This window comes from Zeus faber (assembly GCF_960531495.2).
Source record: "Zeus faber genome assembly, chromosome: 10".
In the NCBI taxonomy this organism is placed as follows: domain Eukaryota; kingdom Metazoa; phylum Chordata; class Actinopteri; order Zeiformes; family Zeidae; genus Zeus; species Zeus faber.
The window spans coordinates 10,163,128-10,173,576 of NC_137199.1; positions in this window are offsets into that span (position 1 = coordinate 10,163,128).

A 10,449-nucleotide genomic window follows, 5' to 3' on the forward strand; every position below is an offset into this window, starting at 1 on the left:
CTGCCGGCCGGCCCAGGAGGAGGAGTGACCCTCACGTCTGCCTGACAACTAAACACAGAAAAAGTGGGGACTGGAAAGTGGGGTTGCTGGAAACCACTAAAACCCTCAATATACTTGATTTTATCGATGTGTCTCGTAGACAGTTGGCTGCTGGGTCATCCTCCACATACTTCTACTGCACTACTTTGCGTGCGCCCAGAGGATTAAAAAGTACATCCACCAGGAGCGCAGACGAGGAACCGAGTCCATGGCCGACAGCAGAGATCCCTCCGTAAAACCCCGCTCCGTTTCTCCGCCGTCTGCCTCCGTGCTCGTACATAACGGTCTCGGGACTCGTTTGCATTCTTTTTTGCGGGTTTCCACGGCGACTTGTAAAATGATCGCGATCTCGATTTTCCGCCGGGAATGTTTGGTCGCTGTAAACGCGAGCGATTGCGGACGAGCAACACGAGCTTCTCTTGAAAACCTTCTGCCGTTGTTGCAGTCGGTTCAGTCCGCCGCAGACCTGCCTGTCACGTGCTGATTTACTGCCCCCACTGGTCATGTGTTGAATTGAGCGGACACATAGCGTTCATTTCCGAGCAAGGAACGTAGGGTTCGTGGGGCAGCCATCTTGCGTTGGCATAGTTAGAAGCAAGTATATTAGGGCCTTAAGATTTAATGGACGATGGATAATGTTTTGGACCCAGAATGTGGCTGGCCTCGACAGTCCCCCCGAACCGGTTCGGAGGGACTGTCCATGTCCGTTGTCCATTGTGTTGACCAAATGTGTTGAAGGACCCTCGACGAACGAACAAAAAGAAAAAATAACGGAATCTCTTCATCGCGCCGGGTGATCGAGCCCCCAACCCCGCCCCCCCTCTGATTTCTGTGATCGTTTGATTTTTATTACATTTTTCATTTTGTTTTGGGGTTTTTTTCGATAAAAAAGAAAAATGGCACAGCAGCGTCCGCCGGGGGGGGGGGGGGGGGGAAAGGAAAACGGGGGCGGATTAAAAAAAAAAAAAACGAGATGACGGGATCGCGATGGGGTGATGTGTGTGTATATATAAATGATTATACGTGAGAGGAGGAGTTGGAGGGAGAGAGAGAGAGAGAAACGACCTTCAGGAACGACGTGCATGTTACGTGGATTGGATGTGTCAAATGTGGACGGCGATTGGGAGGGTCTTAGGTAAACTCACACCAATACAAGCTCTCCGCAAAACAAGGCTCACGGCTCGATTTAATTTTAGGTGCAAAATGTGATTTTATTACTTTTTTTTCTCTCTCATGGCTCTCCATAAATATAAGGTTAGTCTACCCATTGAAAAAAAAAAATCTTTACACAACATTTGTCTTACTTTTCCGAATATAAAAATCATCGACACATCATTTGATTGTGGGAGTATGGATTTTTTATTTGATGTATTTTCAAGCTAAAAAAAAACAAAACAAAAAAACGAGTCTGACGTGTTCAAATACTGAAATGACGATTCTCCCGTCTCCCCAAAGACTCCAAGGAATGTATGTGACAAAAAAAAATGTATCGACTGAGTAAAAACATAAATCTAGTTTAGAATTTTAGTTAATTTCCACACACGCAATGTGCTGTTTGTTTTCCAGACAGTGGGGAACAAAACAAACAAAAAAATAAGGCATTGTATCTGATTTTTTTTCCTTGAGTAGAAAATATAAAATCCATGCCACAATGGCTGAAAAAAAGGGATTTTTTTCCACTGGTAATTATAACTAGTCTGCTCCTGCTCTCACACACACACACACACACACACACACACACACACACACAAACACACAGCAGTTAATTTTGCTTTCACTGCTCAGTACAAAGAAACAGAGCCTCCACCCGCACTTGACATGAACCGTGAATGCAATCAATTGACTGAAAATCACACACACACACACACACATAGAAACAAAGGACAAAAATGCTGTTAATTATGCCGTGTCAATTACTTTCTTCACTCATCTCCACACAATGTAAATGTAATCTATTGTGACAATAAATGCATTACCAAAAAGCAAAGGGAATCAGGCCTTCTTAAATCTTACATTTGCCATTTTATTGCTTTATGTGTCGGCGAGATGCCCCTTTGCCGCCACTGCCACCCGTCGTGAAAAACAACATCAAAGAGACACTGGCTTGTTCTTTATGGCATTTGAATGCATTGCAGTGAAACAACTTGTTTAAGCTCTGGCAGCATGGAATTAATGGAAATCTTCACACATATTACATGGGTTTTCCCTGGTGTTAGAACTACGAACGATAATACCTCCTCCGGAAAAGGCACGGCACGCCCATTTCTTCCCATCACCGCCTCTGGTTGGGAGATTTGAGCAGGCGGGTGAAGGGCCCCGGCTGGCGGCTGCCGGGGCTTGGCAGCAGGTCGAAGCTGGGGAACTGGATGGTCGGCAGGCTCAGCACCGCCGTCCTCATCACGGACCTTTGCCGCGGGACCACGGGGGGCGGGAAGATGACGGTGGGCTCGGAACGGACCAGGCGCTTGGGGACGGCAGCGGCAAGCGGTTTGGGCAAAGGAGAGGCGGCGGCAGAGGCGCTGGCCACGATCTTGGGGGAGTGCAAGAACGGAGCCTTTTCTGCAGGCGGGATGAAACGGTGAGGGGGCGGAAGGCAATTAGAACGTGGAGGAAAAAGGACTTGGCGTTACGCGTCACATTTAGGGCCGGATGTCGGAGCGCTCACCTCGGCCGTGGGGGTGAGCCGCTTTGGCCTTTCGATTGGTGCGGCGCCTCCTGCTCGGGTCGATCCTCTCCAGCAGACCCTTGGCCTTGTTGAGCACCTCGTGTGGTGACACGTCTAACTCAGACTGTTAGAAGTCCAAAGACACGATGGGAAAAGAAAAAGTCATTTTTATTAATAATGGGATGAAAGCGTGAATGCAGGTGGTTCCGTTTATTTGCACTGGTGCACCAGCCTACCGTTAGCTGTTTTATTTAGTGACTGTATTTCAATAATCTCTTCATGATTGTTTGGAAATACCAATCCCTCCTTTGTGTACCAGCTCTACTCATTATTAACTGAAAGACAGTTACAGCCTTTTGTCTTGTTTCGGGGAAAATACCCTTCGTTGCCACGTGGTCAAAAACCACATTATGGCTGGTGCCATTCCGAGAGTGATGAGGATTGGATAAGACTTTACTCAAAATAGATCCCCAACACAATCAGCCACAACATTAAAACCAATGACAGGTGGAGTGAATAACATTGCTCATCTCGTTCCAATGGCCCCTGTCAAGGGGTGAGATATATTAGGCATCAAGTGAACAGTCAGTTCTTGAAGTTGATGTGTTGGAAGCAGGAAAAATGGACAAGAATAAGGATCTGAGCCACTTTGACAAGGACCAAATTGTGATGTCTAGACGATTGGGTCAGAGCATCTTCAAAACAGCAGGTCTTGTGGGGTGTTCCCGGTATGCAGTGGTTAGTACCTACCAGGAGTGGTCCAAGGAAGGAAAACTGGTGAACCGGCGACAGGCTCATGGGAGGCAGTCTAGCCCGTTTGTTTGGATACCGCAGAAGAGCTACTGTAGCACAGATTGTTTAAAAAGTTAATGCTGCTATGATAGAAAGGTGTCACAACACACAATGTATCACAGCTTGCTGCATATGGAGCTGTGTAGCTGCAGACCAGTTACAGTGTCCATGCTGACCCCTGTCCACCACTAAAAGCACCTACAATGGACATGTGAGTGTCAGAACTGGACCATTGAGCAATGGAAGAAGGTGCCTGGTCTGATGAATCATGTTCTCTTCTACGTCATGTGGATGGGCGGGGTTAGTGTCCGACCCGATGGAGCATCTGTGGGATGTGCTGGAACAACAAGCCTGATCCATGGAGGCCCCACCTCACAACTTCCAGGACTTAAAGGATCTGCTGCTAACGTCTTGGTGCCAGATACCACAGGACACCTTCAGAGGTCTTGTGGAGTCCATGCCTCCACGGGGCAGAGTTGAGGGGGAGCTACATGATATTAGCGGTTATTAGTGGTGATATAAATGTTGTTGCTGATCGGTGTACTGTATATCTTTTAATGGCTAAACCAGAAGAAGTCCTGCAGGATAACAACCATATTTTCATTGTCAATTTAGTTTGAACATCCAAGCGGCGTACCTGCAGTTAGAGCTACCCCCATATGACTGGAGTCGTAAAAGTAATGTAATGTCCTGAAAGTATAAAACCTGCGCTTTCTTTAATTACAAATGCAAATTTGAGCGGACAGTCTTGAGATAATGAATATACTGTATATTTGACTGTAAATCCTAGAATGCGCCCATACCGTCCTTTGATAAGCTGGTTGATTTAATTACAGAGCGAGAGAGGAGAGAGGGGCAAACTGGAGTAGACAAACACAAATCAAACGGGAAAAATAAACGGGGTGGATAGATATAGGAGGAAGAGGAAGAGGAAGAGGAAGAGGAGGAGAAGAGAGGAAGGGAGTTGAAAGGAGATAATAGAGGAAGAGTGGAAGAGACAGAGCGAGAGAGAGAGAGAGAGAGAGAGAGAGAGAGCCGGCGTGTCCTTTCAGCAGGCGGGAGGGTCACCGGCTGTCTCAGCACACGCCACCTCCACACCTGAATTATTCACACGCGCCACCGGGGGAGCCGCCGCCGCCGTCGCCGTCGCCGCCGCCCGCATTCTGTTCATGCGCCCGTTTGCGCGTGCGTGCGAACACACGCACACACACACACACACACACACACACACGCACACACACACACGCACACACACACACACGCGAACGGGATCTCGGGTGTATCGTGTGGACCGGAATGCGGCGTCACGCACATGCGACGAGCCCTTTGGAATCCGGCCGCTCTGAAGCCAGCCTTTTGTGAGTTGCCCCCGAACCCCGGTGACGCTAACTCGCACAGACAGGGGGCCGCTGAATTATTCAACGGTAGCCTCTCTCCCTCGGCCGCTCCTTCTTTTTCCTCCCCTCCGTCTCCTCTAAGCGACTGCGCCTCGACCCCCGACGTCATTTGTGCTCTGCGATTTCTCACGAGACTTTACGAAAAGATGAGGGGGAAAAAAAAAAACGGGACCCTTTGTTCGCCTTCGCTCCCTCTTTGCTTGCCGCGCGTCCGAAGCGGCCCCGATCTGACGGCCGTCCTCGTTCGCCCGCTGCGGCTCCGCCAGGGCCCGAGGCCGAGAGGGTTGTCAGAGACGTCAGCCGAGTCCCTCCGTCCGCCCATCGCTCTCGGCCGCCACGCAGAAGCTAATAAAGAACTTTACGGCCGCCGCCGCCTACATTCCATCCGCCGCCGCCTTCCGCCGCCTATCTAATTGCCGCTTTTTACGGCACACCCCCCACCCCCCACCCCCGAGTGCCACAATAACTTTTGATTAGGGCGGGAGTTTATTGGAGGCAGGGAGGTGAGGAATAAAAGTCCCATCTAAGCCGGCATCACAGCGACTTGATTATCTTTTCATTCCTATCTGCGGAGGTATAAACGTGATGGATGGCGCTGTTCGGGGGTGGGGGGGGGGGGGGGGGGGGGGTGGGTGGGGGGGGGTGGCAGAAGAGATTCTGCAGCAGGGGGGCGGGGTAGAAGGTAAAAGGGCTTAATAACGCACCGCAGGCAGGAGTAGATTTTATTTTTACCGGTAAGACAGGTGTAAACGTAAGCAAGTCTGCATTTTCCGATTAGAGGCCAGGGCGGGGCGCGGCCGCCCAGGCAGTCGGATGAGCCAAACCCCCTCGCCATTGTTTCGCCGCAGCATTGCTTTCCAGCCCAAACCGAGTACTAAGAATGGCACTTTGAGAGTCAAAATGGAAAAACAATGAGAGAAGACTGAGAGGTGAGGGGGACAGGGGGGGAGGGGGAGAGAGAGAGAGGGAGAGGGAGAGAGGGACGAGTGATCATCAAAATAACTTTGTTGCCAAAAACTGTCTGGTGTGCTGGAATGCATCGTGTGGGTTTGATCACTGGTGATGCGTCTCTTCCTACAGCTATCAGAGGTACATACAAGTAAATAGAGGTTTCCCGTGTGTGTGTGTTTGTGTGTGTGTGTGTGTGTGTGCAATGCATGCGCGTGCGGAGTCTTCCTGCCTTGCTGACATTTCACAGTGGACTGCGGTTCATTTTTTCCCAGCCTCCCTTTCATCACCGTCCACCCCCGTTCTCCATTGTCTGATTCGGTTTGATATTAATCCAAGGCCAACTCTCAGGGCTCTCCCAAGCAACCTCCTCTGATCCCGGTTTAACACACACACACACACACACACACGCACACACACGAGCGCGCGCCAGGCTCCCAGTCTTCTGATCCCCGGCCCAGCACTACCTATCCTCATACTCCTCAAGGGGGGTTCAGGGGGTGGAGCCTGGATGCTGATGCTGACGCACACCTCCCTCGCTCCCCTTCCTCCCTCTCCTCTACATCCCCCGCTTTGATTTCCAGATTGATGGGAATGGAATGGAACAGGACGCAACCCCACTCCTTTGACCCCGTGGACGCTCTATCAGTATCGAGGAAGATACTGCGGTACCTGGCGGGCGCCACTCGGTGTTGATCAGCAGCCCTCGTATTTCGTATTTCGCATGTGCTGCCACTCACTCTCTCTCCTCTTCTTCTCTTCCCTCTTTGTGCACTCCCCCAAAATTAAAAAAACCAAAAACCTTCTCTGCACTCTGTAGGCCTCCGTTCCGTTCTCCCTCGGTCTCGCAGACTTCTTACGGAAAATGACAAGTACGTTCTGCCTTTTTGGGCGGGCGCCTCTCTCTCGCCTTGTCCTCCTCGGTCCAGTACTCCTCTGAAGGCTCCCCTAATAAAACTCTACGGTTTCACAAATTTCACGCCCCTTCCGCCGTATGTGCGTTTGCGCGCATGTGTGTGTGTGTGTGTGTGTGTTTGTGTGTGTATGTGTGTGTAGCTGTGAGTGAAGGAGGGAAGCAGAAAACTGACGATGCTATTTTAGGACCTACAGATGAAAGCAGAGGAGCATGTGTGTGTGTGTGTGTGTGTGTGTGTGTGTGTGTGTGTGTGTGTGTGTGTGTGTGGTGATGGTAGTGCAATAGTAAATGAGAGATTAGTCTGTGAGTGCGTGTGTGCGGAGGGTCCCTGGAGCTGGTCTTCAGGGTTCTTTTTTTTCTTTAAACATCAAATTTATTGACAGGCAAAAAAACGGAATTGGACAAATTAAAGACGCCGTGGGCATCCCGCTGCACTGGAGCCTCTGAACGAGCCTGGAGCCTTTCCACCGGTGGAGCCCTGAGGGCAGGACCGTTTGCGCCATGAGCCAAATGTGTCTTCCCCTGCCGCTCGTGGAGATGAGATCTAAGGCTGCAGATGCCCCGACTGAGAGCCTTTTTTAAATGTTTTTTGGAAAGCCTCGCATATAATTCTTCCATCAATGTTCCGTATTCAAAAATCAGCTCTTTCCTGTACGACACTCGTAGGGACGGCCATGGGTCTCGTTGTGTGAATTGTCTTGTCGCATTGGTAATTTCTAGTTCCCAGACATGGAGGGAAAATTGTTCCATTCATCATTCTCCCAAGGTTATACATTTTTCACTAAAATTCTAAAATGTGTTATATGCATACCAGAATATATGCAGCACATTGAGAATATAAACCGTAAACACTTTAGTTCAGTGTGTTTCAAACTGCGTCGCTGTGGAAAACGTTCAAATTCCACAAAAAATGGAAATTAGTTCCTGTGTTGCAAGATCAAAATTGCATGGCGGTACTAATTCATCAGTTCCAGCCTGAATAGCAGCTCCGTGTTCATCCGGGCGAGCTCCGTTTTTAGCGGATAACGGGAATAATTTCATTGTGAGGTGTGCTGTGGCAGAAAAAAAAAAAAAAGTTTATTCATTCATGCCGACCGGCGCTTTCAGTTGAAAATGAGATTCGCACAGAGTGTGACATGAAGACACGTCCGTCACTCCCCTGCTCTCCACCAGGGGGCGTTGCGTCTGTGCAACTACATTACGGAGCTGGCGTCGGCCTGAATTCCCGTTTGCTCACTCATCGCCGCTTTCTCCACCACAGTGCGATTACATATTCAGCGGGGGGAGCTTCGAAGGCCTGGGCCAAACATACCTGGGTGCATGCATTCCCTTGCGTGGGGTGACACGGTGCGAGGCTCACCACTCTGATGAGGATGGCGAGGAAGCAGCCGTTGCACTCCTCCGTGGGCTCCAGCCGGAAGAAGGGACCGTCCCCGCCGACCCGCTCCCCCTCCGAGCTCTTGGAAACCGCCAGACAGCTCGGGGGCAGGGGGCTCAGCCTGGATCCACACACACGCACACGCACGCACACGCACACACACATACAAACGCTCACTCATATTGTCCAGTCCGTCACTTATTCAAGCTGCGAAAACACCATCCCCTCGTTCCAAATACAAACGTTCAAAAGGTAAATTAAGTTAAATGAAGGCGGTTTCCCAGGTAAAGACGCTGCTTTCCACAAGAGTAACATTGCGGGGGTGTTTTATTGATGATAGCCCGAGGCACCGGAGCCTTCCCCGGCAGCCTGCCGCCGAGACAGCGAGACCCATGGTGGATTTGATTCCACAGGGAAAAAAAGACGGCATTAAATGAATTCCACTGTCAGGAAGCCATCCTTTTTTTTTTTTGCTCTGCATTTTAAGGGACTCTAGGAGGATCGCGAGTTCCTGACCGGGGGCCTGTGTGGAGCCGTGGGTAGGAGAAAATGTAGGAGACGTGGGTTTCACCTGAAGTCCCTCGGGCTGGGATTGGACTCCAACCAAGCCTGCTCCAAGGATCTCCTCAGCACGTCCTCGTTCTCCTCTGGGCATAGAGAGCAGGTGGTGTACACCACCTGCCGGACCTTTGGGACTGTGGGACACATACACACACACAAACACACACACACACACACACACACACACACACACACACACACACACACACACACACATTCAATTTCTTCACTGTTTATCTATTTAATCCCATCAACGATTACTCGTTTCCTTACCAATCTCCTTGAAATTACAGTTCACCCAGTGTTCTTCACGCCAAATTTGAAACAAGCCGGGACACAAGCCTTGAGAAGATGCAAATAGAACCGTGCGCACCTTGAACAGATTCATGAGAATCGCGCACCTAAACGGCAAACTCATTTCATGTTCCATTAAACAGAGAACACAAGGCCACATTAACACCCCCCCCCACACACACACACACGGCTGAGTTTCTTTTGCCCATTTTACAGCCGTTTAATTGTGATTTGTCTTTTTTGGAAAAACCCACCTCCATTTGAGGCGACCGGGTGCTTAAAAATTAAATATTCATTTCCTCAAACCTTTCACAAAGCACTGCTCATTTTTCCCTCAACCGCTTAAGTTTCCGCTCCCGATGCCCGACTGACGCACGGCCGCAGCTGTCAAGCCACTTTGACTCTTTCATTTGAGCTTTGATTTCTCACTCGCGTTCCAATCAAGAGGCAAGCAGGGGGCATTTAACGCCAATAGCCGAGAACAAAATAAAACTGTCAGAACATTTGAGAGAGGCATTTGGGCAAAGTGCAGATTATTGACAGGTAAAGTGAACGTGACTCTAAAACTCGAACGTGACTCGGCTGGTTTGTGGGAGTCCGTGTGTTTGCCCGTGCCGACGGCCTTGAAAGACAAGACCTGGAATCCCTCTGAGTCGTTGACTCAGCGCTCGATGGCGGCGCCGATATCCACCTGCCATTGGTAAACGTCCCCGCTAGAATGTACTCCATGGCACAAGACCTGGGCTTAGAAAGGGGGCAATCTATAACAGTGTGATTAGACGCGCTGGTCTTTGTTGTCCTTAACATGCCGACCATAAATGCTACCTTAGATAAGCGGAGACCACGGACGGACAGAGGTCATTGATTAGATCTTATGGGATCTAGGGGGCTCTTGCGGGCTTATCAGTGGAGAGGCAGTGGTCTCCATACCGGGACCGATGTGCCATTTCAAGCCACATGAAACTTGCTCAGGTGTTAGCAGCGCTACCCTGTTGGCTCCCGCAGCAGAGTGCAAACGGCCGGAGAGGTGTAGCGTAGACGGATCTCCCCGGGGAGCCCCCTCCAGGCTACGGCCTAATGGCATACCACGCGATTCGATAATTAGGGTGCGCAGGCTACTGATTGTGTCACGGAGCCGATCGTGCCTCGGTGCTGGAGACAGCTTACAGTGGTTTGCGCGGGCGTGTCTGCACTCACACTTTAAGGCGTGATCAACGTCCTTCTTCTGCTGCGCTATCAGAGCTTGCAGCTTGCTGTGGTCGATGGAGCCCTGGGAAAGGCCTTGTAACAGGCTTTCATCTGAGAGAGCGGAGGAGGACATTGACTTGAATTATTACAGTATATCAGTATTATTACAGTATAGTTCATTGCAAAGACTTTCCTCGAAACTGGACTACATCCCATCAGGAGTTCAATGAAAGCAATGGGGGGAAAAATCAGTGTGATATCAGTGCAAAAA